Here is a 17,259-nt window from a genome sequence, read left to right on the forward strand (position 1 = left end):
TGGAACTGAATTGGATTCAATTAAATACTTAGAGAAAAATATGATAGGGGTGCAATGATGAAAGACAGAACTACTAAGGTTAAAACTAAGAGCATGTTAACCTTCTTCTATCATCCAAATATCTTCCTGTTATTTCCTTTTATCACTAAGTTACAGGCCACAAACAAGTTTTGATGGTTGAAAGTAAACTTCATTAGAGATTACATTTTTTTCAATTATTAATGAGTGTTTTTAATTTAAAGGTTACACTACATGCTTATTCAGTAGACCATTCAGTTTTCTCCACAATCCCAGACTTTCTTATTGCAAGTTTGTTTACATAAAAAGCAAAACAGGTTGTAATGGCATATGTCTATGTTTTAACCGTCCCGACCTGGCTATAACTCCATGTATTTTAAGTACATGCACAAATATCTGTATTTTTATACAATGGTTTATGGAGGTGAGACATAGAAAAGCAGTTTTAGAAAGATGGAAATATATTTGAGCCCACCAGGTAGGGGGTGGAGTTATCCCATGTTATCCTATGGAGACTGACAGGCTGTGGGTCATTATTTGGATGTGCAGTGGCCTAATCCACGTAAAAACCTATTTGACAAAAAAAAATAGTTGAACCAATAGGGCATGCTTCACAGTCAAGCGGACATTTATATTTGTGAATGACAAAATGGCAGAATCATCCACAGTTCATGATATTTCAACAACCGCTTCAGACATGCTTCACGATAATGGCAATGAGTTGTTAAGCAACAGTTGATCTAAAATAACACCTTTTGGGACCACCGTTCATGATGTGTATTGAAATATTAAAGTTATGGGAAGTTTGTTTGGCTTAAACTGTATGTTTCATTTGTCCCCTATGCTTTTGGGACGTGCATAATGTGTCATTCGTCCCTCTTGGTCTGGACGAGTAAAACATTATGCACGTCCCACTTTTGTTGTTTTTTTCTTCCAACCATCACATAAATGCACCCCCAGACAGACACAGACCCACCACCAACATCCACACATACCCTCTCTCATACATACAATAAAAGTAATGCGCTGAGCACGGAAACGCTATGTTAAAAAGGTGGGTTTTGAGTCTGCTCTTAAAAATCTGAACATTCTCTGATGACAGGTGACAGGTTCAAGTTGCTAGTGACAAAAAATTAGCTTTTGTTGAATTAAAAGAGTTTCAACTGTCCCAAGCACTCCCCTACTTTCATGCAAGGAAGCTGAACATACTGTAATGGATGCATGGATTTTCACATAATTTGCTACCACTTGAAATTTGGGGTATAATCATAAACTAAGAATCTGGACTTAAAATCACTGCGGTCAGTGAGCTCATTTTAAGAACATAGCACTCTGGGTTCATGTTGTGGCAAGAGGAAATTATCCACACACACAACCCAATGAATCCTTCCCCCTTTAATTACACATACTTAATGTTTTCTTGCTCAGAAATTATGTAAGAGCAAGTTGGGTTTATGCATGTTGTGTTCATGCTGCATGTTAACAATATTTACTTAACTGTCTACATTTTCACTAATTTCACCCCCTTTCTCCAAGAGTTTGAACATTTAAAACTTCTATGAGAGTCCATCTTGGAACACAACTCCCCATAATCAAACACTCCAAATGAAAAGGCCAGTGCAGCAAGGGTTGGAAAGTAAAAAATTACTCCAGAAGATCGTTCTGAATAAGTAGGATGGAGAAAGATCAATAACCTTTACATTTGTGTCTTTCTCCAGCACATTCATTACCTGTACATTGTTTGGTAGTGACAACGACTTGATTGATAAGAACACAACTAAAAGGAAAAAGCCTCCTATATGCTGCAACGTTAATTACAAATTCAAAAACTTTTGGACAAAACAAGTGATGATGTGCTTGTACATGGATCTATTTCACAAAAGCAGAATTTATAAATTGGGATAATAGTGATAATTAATTAAGAATCCTGGCTGGTAGCCTCGTCAGAACCATGCTAGCTGCACAGAATAAATCTCCATGGTAACTTAGGTGCCTTTGCTTTTGTGAAACCAAGTTGAGGCAAAATTGAACCAGGATAACTGGGAAATATAAGATTTCAACACATTGTCAAGGACTAACTTGTTGGTTAATGGTGAATTTTAGTTAGTGGTGGCACTAGATGGAAGGTTAATAAGTGGTCACCAAAAATCTTCAGAAATGATGCTCGTAAACATATGTAACAAAAGTTTTAAAAATATTGGCTGCTGGAGCATTGTGAATGCATTATTTACAGCTTTCGCCCATTGCTTACACAGTAAAAGCAAATGCTTAGACCAAAGCCTCGATACCTAGACTTCTTGCTAGCATACCTTAAACACAGTGTAACCATAGTTTTAACACATTGTCAATGTTGCACTTTGTTTGCAATTTTGTAACACCCTTTTGCAAAACACATTTTCTACACATTAGACATTTTGTTTAAAAACAAAATCTCCTGTTATCATTGGAAAAACACTCAAAATGCAAAACTAATCTGGCAATTGTAGGTACTAACATACACACGTGGAAACACATGCAGAGAAAAAAAACACCAATCGGTCTGAGCCTTAACACTACAAATAGGCCTCAGGTAAGCCATTTTGAGAACTTTGCAAGCATGGAGGCAATGGCAGTCAGAGTCAGAGGACGACAAAGAGAGAGAGAGGAGTCGGATGTGGAAGAGGACGAGGACAAAGATTAGGACCAGTGCGGAGAGGTGTATCAGATGACATAAGGGTTACTCTGGTGGATCATGTGATAAATCATGTCCTGTCCATGAGGGGGCCTGGGCAAAGAGTCCACCTTAACCTAAGTTGCTAACAGTGGCATCCACACAGTTTTTTTTACAATTGCTATGAAAATTATTTAAATACTTTTAACAACTTCCTAAACTCTTAACACAGTTAGCACAACATCTGTCTGTGTAGGCTATAGAATTAACATATTTGTTGTTGCTTTGACACAAAATGCAAACAGTTACAGTTTTTACAGTTGCTAGGACGGATTTCTCAATACTTAGGTCACTTTTCAAAACTCTTCACACAGTGAGCACAACCGAAGTATATGTGGGCTAAACTCTGAATCATTTGTCATTGTTTTGGCACAAAATGCATTTATTTTTTCAAATTCTTTTCATTTTCAAATACATTTTTCAAATGACATTCATTCTTTTCTCACTTCGACACAACAACAGCCAAAACTCTATGTACCTAAAGGCCAATTTTTCACATGCTAAAACACTGTTTTTATAACTGTTAAACTTGAGTTAAACCCATAACATAATAAAGAACTGAATAAGACAGCAATTTGCTACATTTCACCGTAATATTCTAATGAAATATATTTTTAATCAAAACATTAAATCTATGTAAACAACTGGACAATTGGAATAACCACAGCTGATTCTCATTATGGCTGAACACCTACACAGGTGTTACTCGTTCACTTTCATTACAAAAGGAGACAACTTTAGAATAGTTTTGTATTGTGCTGTAAACAACAACTCAGCCAGAGATGGCGAAGTAGCTGAAAGAGGAAGGAGATTGGCTGGGAGGGGGATGAAGAATTTGTATGCATGGTGGAAGAAGAGGAAGATCAAGAGCTGAAGTCTTAGATGAGATTAGAGCTACTGTAATTGATCATGTAATCAATCATGGTGTCTCAATGAGAGAGGCTGGTCAGAGAGTGCAGCCAAATCTGCAACTCCCAACAGTGGCATCTATTGTTAGAGTTTCCCGGCAAACCAGCAGGTAACTTGTATTCTGCATGGTCTCTGACTGAGTTGCACATTACAGAAGTACTGCAAATTGAACAAAGCCTGCAAACCCACTTGTGTGTAATTGTTTTTGCTTCTCTGTTTAGAAGTCAAGGGCTACCCCACACTGGTGGGAGATGTACAGTAGGACGTTCAATGATGTGCAGGAAACTGCCATTGTTGATATGGTCATCAGAAACTACAGCATAAAACTCACTGAGATTTGCAACAGAGTCTTGGCAGACATTACTTTAGAAAATATTCACAGTGTAAGCATAACAACTATTTCTAGAGTCCTGAAAAAACATCAGGTCAGGATGCAGCAGTTGTATACTGTGCCTTTTGAGAGAAACATTAGAGAGACATGGAGTTTAAAGGCAGGCAAACACTCCAAATTTTCATCTGTGTGGATGTGGCGGGTTTCAACTTTGCCAAAACACGGCGATGAGGGAGGAATTTGATTGGGAAGAGAGCCACAGTGGATGTCCCGGGCCAGAGGGGTGCCCACTGATAGACTGCTGTTACAAAAAACACTAATTGGGCAATATAACACTGAGCATCTCCATGCATTCTTGCATTATCTCTATGAAAGGGCTGTGCTAGTTGTGAAAAGGGATGCAGAGAGAAGAAATCAGCCAGCATTTGTAATTGTATGGGAAAATGTGACATTTCACCACTCCCGTGCAGTCACCGAGTGGTTTGCAGCTCATCTTAGAATGGTGTCACTTTTTCTCCCCTTCCTTACTTCCCAGTCCTAAACCCTGTGGAGGATTTTCTTTTCTCATGGAGGTGGAAGGTTTATGGCCACCATCCACATAATAACAACAATAATTGCCAGGGATGGATCAGGCATGCCAGGAGATGCTTTCCTAGGTGTATTGCACTAGATGTCATAAGATGTGACGTGGATGAGAACCTGCATGTTAAGACCGCGTACATCAGCGTTCCTATTGTATCTGTATCAATGGATGGTGTGTATACAAATTGTTGTATTTGTATTTGTACTTGGGCAAGTAAAAGACATACAGTATATTGAAGTGTACTGCATCATGTCTGATTCGTTCCAGTCATATATACTGCAGTAGAGAGGTGTCCTTGTTATACATAAGATAACATTGTATAATGATACCTGTTGTTAGTGTATATTATGTCATTGTTTTGTGGGTGACAAAGTGTGTTTGTTAGCTGTCAACCTTTGTTAGTGTTATGGGACAAGGAGTGGATTTGTGGATTGTGTTTCAAAATCAAAAAATTATTCAAAACACTGACACGTGTTCTCTTCCAACAGGAACATTTAGTCAATCATAACACAATGATAAAAAACACTCATCAGCTGAAATTACAGAAACTGCATTATTTTAGATGTGTCAGGTATGCCCTTACACAATAGACAGTAAATTGTATTGATCATAGATTGTGTTTTGCACATTTATTTTGTTTGTTTTGCTGCAGAAATTCAATACAAAAAATGAATGACCATCTCAGAGTAGCTTTATAGAATGTACAGTTTATGAATAAAAAAACGACAGAGACAGAATTGCTGCAGTGAAGACTTTATTTGCAAAAGGACATACATGCAAGATATACAAACAGAAAGAATACCGTAATAACGGTTAAAAAAAAAAAAAAAAATCTTCTAATCTGCTCAGTCTTCTGCATTTGGCCACATATTCTTATCCAGATCACACCTGATATTTACTCTGGCAAGGCATTATGGGAAGAATCTTTTGCATGCCTTGTCCACCCCTGGCAGTGTTCAGCTGTGATGTCTTGGCATGCAGCATCCATTGCATCCAGAAGGGACTTTGGTCATGTGGACGATGGTCAAAAACCTTCCATCAAATCTCCAGGCTGAGAAAAACTCCTCAATGGGGTTAAGGAAAGGAGAGAAAGGGGTAAGGAAATGGGACATCATCGTTGGATGGGCGTCAAAACAGGCTGTGACTGTACGGGAATGGTGGAATGCCACATTGTCCCATGTGATCACATACATTGGCAAGTGGTCTCACACCCTCCCTATGCACCTACCTCTGGCACCAGTCTTTTGTGCATGTCTTCTAAAAACAGAAGAAGGCAGTCGGTGTTGTAGGGGCCAATCTCACATTTGTTGGAGATTGCGGCGCACATTGTGATGTTTCAACAATTGCATAACTTCAAGAAGCTGTTTCTCATTAGCAATGGAATAAATTACAGGGAATAGGTTTGTGTTTCAATTCACAATATAAATAGTTGTTCACTTTGACTTTAGCTTGTAAGGTAAGGTTTAGAACATGGTGTTATCTGTTCTGACATACAGTGTTAAAGCATTGGTAAATATGGCTGTAAAAATCTATTGTTTCGGTCTTGTTTGAGCTTGTGAGTAAAAGGAGTTTAAGCATTTCAAATTTGTGTTAATTGTATGCATTATGTGTTAAAGCAACAAGAAATGTTTTAATAGTATAGCTTACTTATGCAGATGTAGTGCTAACTGTGTTAATAGTTTTGGAAAATTGTTAAAAGTATTGAAAAATCTGTCATATCAATTCCTGTGCCAAGCTGAAAGTTGATTAGGAGAACTGTGGGAAGAGTTTTGAAAAGGTTTTGAGAAATGTATCGTAGCAACTGTAAAAAAAACTGTAACACAAATTTAAAATAGTTGACCATCTTTTACAAACAAGCTCAACCAAGACCAAAACAATGGATTTGTAATGACAAATTTGCAAATGCTTTCACACTGTGTGTCAAAACAGACAACATCACGTTCTAAACTTATAGGCTAAAGTCCAAGTGAACAGCTGTTCATATTGTAAATTGAAACACAAATGTATCCACTGCATTTTATTCCAATGCATGCATTTACTAATCTGAGAGAGAGAACTGCAGTGTAAAACACAATCTATTGTCAGTACAATATACTATTCTCTATTGTATAACGGCAGAGCTGACACATCCTACACAAATAATTCTGTTATATATGTTAAATAATCCTGTTTTGTAACACCACCTATTGGTGTTTTTTATGACATTGGGCTTTGACTAAATGTTGCTGTTGGAAGAGTGGAGATGTTAGTGTTTTGAAAGAATTATGTGATTTTGAGACATGTTTACAGTGTTTTGGTAGACAACAAAACAGTGAACTGTGTTACTGTATTATTGTATTTTGAAAATTAGTGTTGGAGTTTAGTTTACAATGTGTTATTTTGAGCGTAAAGTTAACCGTTTTGCCAGTTGTGTGTTATGTGTGTGATGGTGCGTTAAGAGTTTAGGAAAATTGTTTTAGAATAGAAATTTTCATAGCAAATGTAAAAACCTGTAATAAGGTAATTTTGACTGGAGAACAGGTATATCTTCAAGTTTCTATTCTACTGTATATGTCACACGATCATGTATCATATTACAGTTACCGTACTAATTGTACTATACAAAAATGGCTAGTGAAAAAGAACCTAACCAATAACATCTTGTGGTGGCATTTTCTACAGAATGGTTGGACAACCTCTTCAAGGTGTAAGGGAAGGGCTTGTCACTCAACAACAAGAGCAGGCCATCACTGAAATGGTGCAAGAAAATAATGCAATGTGTACTGTACACACACACACACACACACACACACACACACACACACACACACACACACACACACACACACACACACCTATTTTGCAGTTTTTTACAATTGCAACATTCAGTCCAGAGTGTAGAGGACAACCTTGTCTTTGGGAACATTGCAGCAATCAGCATAATATCCATTTCATATCACAGAGTCCGAATGAAACAACTATACAAAGTTCCTTACGAAAGGAACAGTGGGCGCATCAAAGAACTCCATCACCATTACGTACAGGTAAGGTTATGCAGGACAGTCGTTACTGTACTATTCACAGTGCATTTTGCAGTAAACTACTCTGTGAACCTGGAGTACATTAGAACACACAGTAGATATACAGTACAGCACAGCAGTTACAAACACTGTGTCTAATTACTTTCAGAGAGTCATGGAGTTGGATGACAATCAAGTCCCACAGGAAATTATCTATGTTCACGAGGCTGGCTTCAACTTGGGAGAAAAACATAATTGGCAAAAGGGCCACAGTTACTGTGCTGGGCCAGAAAGGAGCCAACACCACCATGTGCGCCGAAATCTCCAATAATGGTGCACTCCTGCCTAAATGTGAGATTGGCCCCTACAACACTGACCGCCTTCTTCTGTTTTTTGGAAGACCTGCACGAGATGGGATGATACTTGCACGAAAGACTGGTGCCAGAGGTAGATAGGGGGCAGGTGGGAGACCACTTGCCAATATATGTCATCACATGGGACAAAGTGGCATTCCACCATTCCCATACAATCACAGCCTGGTTTGACGCCCTCCAACGATGATGTCCCATTTCCTTACCCCTTTCTCTCCTTTCCTCAACCGCACTGAGGAGTTTTTCTCAGCCTGGAGATGGAAGGTTTTTGACCATCGTCTACACGACCAATCACATCAGAGCTGAAAACTGCAAGGGGTGGATAAGGCATGCAAAAAGATTATTCCCACAATGCCTTGCCAGAGAAGATATCAGGTGTGATGTGGATGTACGTTCTAGAAAGCTACTCTGAGATGGTCAATCATTGTCTGGTCAATGTCTGCAGCAAAAGAAACAAAATGCATGTGCAAAACACAATCTGTGATCAATGCAATGTACTGTCTATTGTATAAGAGCATACCTGACACATCTAAAATAATGCAGTTACTGTAATGTCAGCTGATGAAAGTGTTTTTTGTCATTGTGTTATGATTGACTTTATATTCCTTTTGGAAGAAAACATGTGTTAGTGTTTTGAATAGTTATTTGATTTTAAAACATGTTTGCAGTGTTTTGTTAGACATGGTGTGTTGTTTTAGTGTATTATTGTATTTTGAAAATTTGTTTTGGAGTTTAATTTACAATGTGTGATTTTGCGCATGAAGTTACCCGTTTTGCCAATTGTGTGTTTTAGGTGTGTTGGTGCGTTAAGAGTTTAGAAAACTTGTTAAATGTATTGAAAAATCTGTCATAGCCAGTGGCCATATTATGAAAAAATCACTTTTTCCGGGATTTGGGATGTTATTTTGTGTCTCTGGTGCTTACACACGCATTCAAACCTGGAAAAAAAACATCCATGCTGTTTTGAGTGAGACACAGGTTTCTGAATGTATCTTGCCTTCAGTCTCTAAGTGAGTTTGTCAGAATCAGCAGTGCCGTCAACGTCACCGACCAAAACATTTGGTGTGTGCTAACCACTTTAGCTAATACCGCATCAGCTGTTTCTCCAACTTTGGTCAGTACAAAGCAGGATTAGCCCACTTTGCGTGGAATACCTGCAAATGAGGGGCATGTAAGTAGTTTTACACAATTTCTTTTGTAGATTAGGGTGAATGTGTGTGTGTGTTCTAGCAGTGTTTTGCAATTGAGAATGAGATGGCTAACTGCTAGCAGTGCTAGCTTCTAGCTAGCATTACCTAGTTTCCCAACAAAGATGGGATAGAAGTGTGATGCTTCACTCTGTAAAACAGAGAACACAACACACAGGGTGAAACGAGGAGCTGCAGCAATGTGCAGTACAACAAAAACATGGTGTCTTTTGAAAATTAAAACATGTAAACATATGCTAGTGCAACCTCAAAATACAATTATGAACCTGAAAATGAGCATTAAGTTGGCAATTTAAAAGCTGTCACCTTTGCTGATGTGAGAATCTATGTGTAAGATTCGGATGTTAATGTAAAGTGTAAGGGTTCAATCTGTGGAGATTACTTAGTTTTACATGCATATCAGATCCTAGGTATGACTGTGTGTGTATGTGAGTGAGAATAAAAATTGAAATAAATATCAGTGCACAACATTCAAGCAGCAGTATGCAGTTACAAGATCGGGAAACAGCCCTTGACTTATCTCTTTTCTTTTCTTCATCTTTTCCTGTGCGGACTGCAGCACAGAGTGCTTATTTGGGCACTTGAAAATGGGGGGGGGGGATCCTTTGATTGAAGTGTGTGATTGTTTGGTTTGTGATGTGTGACTGTTTGATGTGTAATAATAATAAACAAAAGAGTAAACAAAGAGTTGTGGCGATGCATATAAAAACTGCACGTAAGTGAGATTTTATAATCTAAAGCCTAATCATCCTAAAATGCCTTGATTTATCTACCCCATTCGGAATGCTTTATGGTGATAAACTTAATTTATTCTGGACTATAACAATAGTTTATCGCAACAAGGCGGTGCTCAGTCACTGGTTGGCTACTTACCATCTGCTCCAGCTCCCAAGGCCGCTTCTGGATCAATGGTTGTTATGAATATCTTCAGTAAAGTGTAGTTTTATTTCAGGATGTAGTGTGAGACATAAAGAATGTTCATCCACATGAAGAGAAAAGTTTATATGCGATTGAGGCTCCTTTAATTTCTTGTACACAAGATTGGTCCAGCTGTAACACTTTCAGATATCACTTAAAAGGGGCTTTGCCTTCAATAATGTTGTACAAAAGTGCAAAAATCAACACTGTAAGTGGCTGGTCAAATCAGAGATAACCTTTATTCCCCTGTGAAAATCACTCATTCACACATCATTTACTGTGAACATTTTCACATCGGGATAAAGTAGAACATTTTCTAAATTGGGATTTGCAACCCTGAGGTTCAGCAAATTACCGAGGTACTAGTCAGGACCGAAAGAACTAGATCGCTGGTACAAGCAGTGGAAATGGGTTTCTCAGGAGAGCTGAAGTCTCCCTAGGTGAGAAGCTTAGTCATCCAGGAGCGTAGCAGGAATTTCCAAAGTAAAAGGGACAGATTGTTAAGGAGGATGTTTTTTTTAATTTTTTATTATTGAAATGATCCTTTACCATTTGTCTCACAAAATTGTGGATTCCAAGCAGCCTACAATTCATTTATGAGTGATGGAAACACAGACATTCTAATTCTAACTCTATACACTGTTCTTCAAAATCTTTTTAAAACTGTTTAATTATAGCCTATATCTACATGATCAATCAACTGACGCAACATGAGTAATGTGCTTACTCACCTACTTATGGTGTGTTCAGATCAACTCAGACATGTTGTGTGTGAGAAGTGTGGAGAACATGTCTGTACCCCCAAGACAAGGTGGAGGGATTATATCTCCAACCTGGCCTGGGAACGCCTCAGGATCCCCAACATGGGGTCCTTACACACAGTGGCACAACATTTATGGAATTATTCTTTTTCACAAGGTGGCAATGGAAGGAAAGTACTCCATTTTGATTTGAGATCTTAGCTAATATTAGATCCCTTGTTAATGAAATCCCAGTCCTGCATTGGCAGAGCTATCTCTACAATGCTGTTTCAGTGAGTATGGTTTGGCCACACCATCTATTTACTCTGTGATAGGCGGCAAACACTCTGGCTTGTTTGTTTTTCTGTAAACCAATCAGAACCGTACTGGATGGCCCTAAGTTTTGATAGCATATTGACTGTGTGTGTGACTAATGAAATTGTAATCTACATTGTGGAATAATGTAGCTCGAGATCAGAATTTGTGGAAGCCATGCAGCTAATTCCACCCAAACAGCTGACAAATTCATGTGATGCTTCAGAGGTAAAGACATGTCATCCCTCTAAAACACATTCACTCATTGCATCTCTCCTCCAATGACTTCCCGGGCCTCTTTGGGGGGAGGGCCTAAGACACGAGAGAGGAGCAAGTCAATAGGCTCGTTCGAGATGAACTGTGCCTCGCCTGTAAATTAGACAAGAGCAGGCGGCAGCAGCGGGGGCGGTGACAAAAAGCCGCGGGAAAATCGGACAGTTTCCAGCCGATTCCAGCCAACTTTAGGTTGGACAGGAAGTGACAAAAACACTGTGGTGCGATTCCAATTTAATAAAATATAATCAGACCCACATATCAGCTTGTACACAGTCTCCGGTTTTTTTAATTATGACAAAGTGCTCTACATGGGATCTGTTGCTGATTTTAATAAACAACACACTGTATTTGATCCGTGATCTGATCAAATTTAGTCTCTCTGACTTCTAAACATCACTATCAGCCACACAACATGTGTTCTGTACAGAATAAGTCTTTAAATCAGACAAATCACAATTAAAATCCCTCCGAGTCAAAAACAATAAAATGTTTACATAAAACGTCATCATGTTGTAAACCAATCAGGTGTTACATCAGCTGAGAAGCCGGCGTTTCCCAGCATGCTCTGGGTCCGCCTGGGTGCCCGACTGGCTCTTGCAGTTGGTGAAAAACAACTGCGCCGCCTGCGTCTCAGAACTGTGGCCGCCTTGCTCTTGTAAGATTTCCGTTGCCCACGTGTGCATGACGTCAGAAAAAACCCGGGATCAAGTCGGACACAAATCTAACCGGCATGCAACGGGCGCCGATCGCCGGTGATCGATTCTGCGAAGACCTGGCTCATCTCGAACGAGCCTAAGGCTTCAAGGAGGAAATTCAAGTTTTATGGGACGTGCCCTATGGCTGTCCAAATTACTTCTATACGGTGTTCAATTCACACCTAGGCTGCTACAGCCCCTGCCATTACATTGAAAATTAAACCATACAGTAACCTAAATTAACCCAAGGAATTCAACTACATTCCTGGACTCATTTTCATCACTAAATGGCTGTTTTCATGTTAAGAAATCCTCACACATTATTTTATAAACAAAAGAAACATTGCTTCAGAAAAGAAAACCCTCTACTTGGTTTGGTCCAGTGATGTCAGCAATGAACAGCATCTAAATCTGGCAATGCTGGGCCGGCCCCTCCCAAGTAGATGTCCTGCATGGTTTCAGAACAAAGGACCAAACAATTGTGAGTAAGAACACCATTACACACTGTTTAAACATGCAACATTCAGAAAAGATAACTAAAACTATGTGTTTGCTTTAATTTAATTATGTGGTTTAATGTAAATATACATGCTAACATGAACAAACCCGGAATAGTAAGTGATGTAGTGTTATGATAGCAATGCCAAATTATAGCAACCTGAACACATGTAGAACATAATGCGTCTGTAACATAAACATGTAATGTGTAATATTAACAAAAGGAAAGGAAAGTTTTCACTTTTCAACTTTCTCACATACACTTTTGTAAGCGTTGTTAAGGAAAAATGTAGGAGTCTCACAACTTTTTTCACATGCTGTAGAATACGTGAAGAAGATTCGGGAGATTTTGATCGCTAACGCTGAAGCACTTTTTGAACACAAAATTGAGGAGACAATTAAGCAGTCCAGTTTTTTTAAGATTATAGTTTGGGCATTTTAGGCCTTTATTGACCGGACAGCTGAAGAAGTGAAAGGGGAGAGAGAAGGGGAATGACATGCAGCAAAGGGCCTCAGGTCGCAGCCGAACCCCAGCCTGCTGTGTCTAGGAGTAAACCTCTATAAATGTGTTTAACCACAAATGTTTTATTGTGCGGTGCCCTTCCCACTCCCTGAAGTTCCTGTCTTTGTCAAGGTGTATTTAATCTCGCTGGATGCGGTTAGTTTAGCTGAACCTTTAAGGTAAGCAAGGATTTTGCAGGCGCCTAAAACACAAATGCTAAAGCCTAGTTCAGCCTATCTCTCCCTCTAGCTGACCCTCCAACCTGCAAAAAGAGGTTCCTAGAAGAGACAAACATAATTATACATGAACAGGTTTGGTTATTAGAGACTGGCCAAATATTCTTGTTTCACCACATGAGCATCCTGTACATAGCCAGTTACTAATATGGCAGATGTATCCAGACACTTGAACAGTACACTCATTTGATCAAATCTTATTCCAAAAGCATTGGCCTTTATCTGCTAATGCAACAGCCTCCATTCTTTGGAAAAGAGCCTCACTAGAGCATCAGTGAGGCTGGCCACAGATGTTGAGCAACGAAGCCTGGCTCTCAGTCTTCACTTCCAATCACCCTTAAGGTGTCGGATGGGATTGAGGTCTGGGCTCTGTGCAGTTTCCCAATGGTTGGTTATGGTTAATGGTTAATCATAATACCCAACATTTCATCTGGCACCATCATCAGGTCAAATCCCTGCGAAACGAACGACATTACTATCATGTTTTATGTGCCTAAATGTAAAAATTATGCAAGAAGAGGATATTTTATTTATATAAAATATAAATAAAATGTCCATCTATTCATTTTAATGCTACTGGCAGATTTGTTAGGGAAAACCAATAAGATATGTTGTCAGTTAGAGCTTGTTCCAATTATGTTCATAAAAACCTTTCAATATGTATTTGCAGTAGAAAGTTCCACTCTATGGGTTAGTCTAGTTATTTCTGTCCTTTGCACTGCATCATTGTTTTGAATTTGAATTTAGTTATGCTAAAGATCCGTAGGTGTCATTTATCATACCGGGGAGTCTGGGGACATGTCCCCACCACCATCTAACATGTAGGTGCTTTTTCCTCAATCGCTTTTTTAAACAAAGTTTGATTTAAAATGCAGAAAACATTGATGTGTGGAATGTGTTTTTGAACATGAGCAGAAATCCTGCTGAAACGCAAATGAGCTATTAAAGTCCAAGCGGCTTATAAATGAATTAAAATGCATTTATCATTGATGTGATCAGGTGCATTTAAAGAGGCTACTTCTACAAACAAAACACACAACGGAGGGGGGAATGTGTCCATTATATTGGTATATGCTGAGGCGAGGTAGAGGACGGTGGCGCTTGTTTTTCGCTGCATCTTTTCCTCTTCTCCACCGCTTTTTTCTTGGTCTGAATAGTATTTCTCTTGAATTCTTTCCACGGATTGTTACAAAATTGAAGGCTTTTCTCACCTACTGACATCTCCAGCATCAGTGGATTGCTGGTCACCTCCCGCTGTCAATGGTGAACACTCAGATTTCTTCGTTGTTCCACTGCTAGCTCCAGGCTAATACTTTCGGTGACCGGCATGCAGCTCAAGTACTCTATCCCACAGCTGCTAACTCTCAACAACTGCTCCATTCCAACGTGCATTGCAACCATCAGAGAACTTGGACTTCAGCGCCAGCCATGTTACATCCACAGAAGTTCCCGTTGAAAGTTTGTTTACCATCAGCGTGGCCAGCCTGCTTCAAACATTCCATCCATCTGGACCATGGTGGCATGTCTGCCGCGTCATCAGAGCAGTGTCGCTCTCGGTGCTAGCAACAAGAAAAACGATGCGAGATCTCTGCACGCTCAGTTGAGCAGCATGGGAAGCCCCCCAAGATCTCTGCACGCTCATTTGAGCAGCATGGGAGAACATGTGGAGTGGATTCCAGTGTACGACGGCCTCTACAGAGATTCACCACAGCATCAACACTCAAACAAGAACCATTCAATACACAATCCCTCACAAATAAAGCATCCTTCCTACAAGACTACATCATGGACAAGGGATTAGACTTCATGTGCCTGACAGAAACATGGAACCAGCCAGGGGTTTACTCAGCACTTCATGAAGTCTGTCCCCCTGATAACAGCTACCTGCCTACACTGGATGATCTGGCTGTGTCTGACCACAAGGCCATCTCAATGGAGTTGTTACTCCTTCAAAGACAAGCGTCACATCTACTAAAGGGACCTGAATAATATCAACCCGGACACCTTGACTATTGACTTCTAACATCTCCCTTCTGTTGATTTCTACTCAGTCTGACTGAGTCTGTTGACTTCTACAACCAATCTCTGAGCAGTCTCCTAGATCTCCACGCCCCTGTCTTAACTAGAACGCTCAGCTTCTTACAGTTAGTCCCCTGGTACACCTACAAACTCCGGCAAATGAAAATAGCTAGGTTTCCCTGAGCGGCGCCTCAAGGCCTCAGGACTCACTGTTCATAGGCAGGCCTACCAAGAACATCAGAAGTCCTATGCAAGGTCCTCGAGAGATGCACGTTTACAGTTCTATTCCAACATTATCAACAACAGCCCTGTTGTTGATAATGTTGGAATAGAAGCCCTCCAAGCAACTTTTCTCTACCGTGTACAACATACTCAAACAGCCAACTCAATCTCATTCAGAAGCCACAGAAGAGAGGTGCAACAATTTCATCACACCATCCTCTCCCTGCTATCCAGTTTCTCCACACTGCCTGTCCCGGTTGCCGACCCACAGTCCAGTCGCCATACGTCCCCTCATCACAATGGTCATTAACCACTGGCCTAATGGCCTTCAGGGTGGCCATGTTCCACCAATACTGAAACAGCTGTCATTAGGCCACTTCTCAAAAAACTCACCCTAGGCCCAAAGGTCTCTGACAACTACAGGCCCATCTCCCTCCTTCCATTCCTTTCCAAGGTGCTGGAAAAAGTAGTTGCCGCATTGCTTCAGGACCATCTGAAACAAAACAACCTTTTTCAAAAACTTCAGTCTGGTTTCCACCTTGGCCAGAGCATACAAACAGCCCTGGTCAGGGTCAAAAATTACTTTAATTTTTAGCACTTACCTGTTTTATCATGTAGCACTTTGGGATTTGTGTAAATATAAGGTGCATTACAAATTAAAATTATTATTAAACATGTCTACATGTGTGTTAACTCAGCGGGGATGCCATTAAATGAGAAGAGTTCATCCAAAGGAGAATAAATATTTGAAAGCATTACAGAAGGCCTGTCAGCCTAACTGCTTTATATTCCATTATGTTTTGAATTTTTTAATTGACGCCTGTTGCATGTTTCTAGATATTTCCTTTACAGAAGTAATACTTACCATGTATTTTACAGTGTTCACTCTCACTGTCTCTTTATCGGCTATGGGTTTTCAATTTGTCATGATTTTCAAACGGGACCATTTCACAAACTGCCATGACACTGTGCTGCTCTGGGTGATGCAACAACGGGGAAATCGCCACACACGGGACAGTGACAACAACTCGCGCTGGGACGCGATCCCCGGTCTCCGGGGTGAAAGTCCTGTGTTTTTTGACACTACTACTCGCTACTGTAATCGTGCTGTTATCACGAAATAGGCTTCCTATTGAAATACAATACTTTAAAATCCGTAGTCAACACACAAAAAAAAGACATTAACGTGATATTGTTATGATATTATTATTATTATTATATAAATATTTTACATTTGTCTCATTGAACATGAGTGTTATTTTAGTTGCCCCCCCCCCAGATGTTACAGAGTACATGGAATCTTATGTTTGTTGAGTTGCTTACGGTTAAAAGCTTGCAGTTTCAACCCCTTGTTTTCCCCAGGCAAAATGAATTGTTGTGTGGCATCTGGATGTCAGGTGCAGTGATCCAGTCGTCTTTCTCTCAGGAAACATGGTGGCTGCCTCTGTCTGTCACGTCTGTTGCGTGTGAAGGGAGACAGAGTGGAAGAAAAAAAGAACACATTCATGTGGGAGTAACACAAGGAATATCCTCATATGTGCAGTTTGGGTTCCCGGTCTATAGGCCTCTGGAGGCACAACATGGCTCAGGCCTGGGGCTCTTTACTGTGCTTCCACTTGTAGAGGTTGTTTCAGAAAAAAGGAGAGGACCCTCTCTGCCCTAAAGAAGAGGGTAGAATGCTGTTAGTTTTTTTCCCCTCTCTTTCTGCC

At 39.9% G+C, this 17,259-nt stretch overlaps 1 long non-coding RNA gene across 1 annotated transcript; it reads right to left on the bottom strand.

The window, feature by feature from the left end:
• Positions 1-1,950: 1,950 nt before the first annotated feature.
• LOC117948473 lies at positions 1,951-15,395 on the bottom strand. Its single transcript, XR_004657452.1, has 3 exons — positions 15,386-15,395; positions 6,854-6,867; positions 1,951-2,057 (listed from the first exon to the last, which is right to left on the bottom strand). It is a non-coding gene; the product is annotated as an uncharacterized LOC117948473 (long non-coding RNA).
• Positions 15,396-17,259: the final 1,864 nt, after the last annotated feature.

This window comes from Etheostoma cragini, chromosome 8 (genome assembly GCF_013103735.1).
Source record: "Etheostoma cragini isolate CJK2018 chromosome 8, CSU_Ecrag_1.0, whole genome shotgun sequence".
NCBI lineage: Eukaryota > Metazoa > Chordata > Actinopteri > Perciformes > Percidae > Etheostoma > Etheostoma cragini.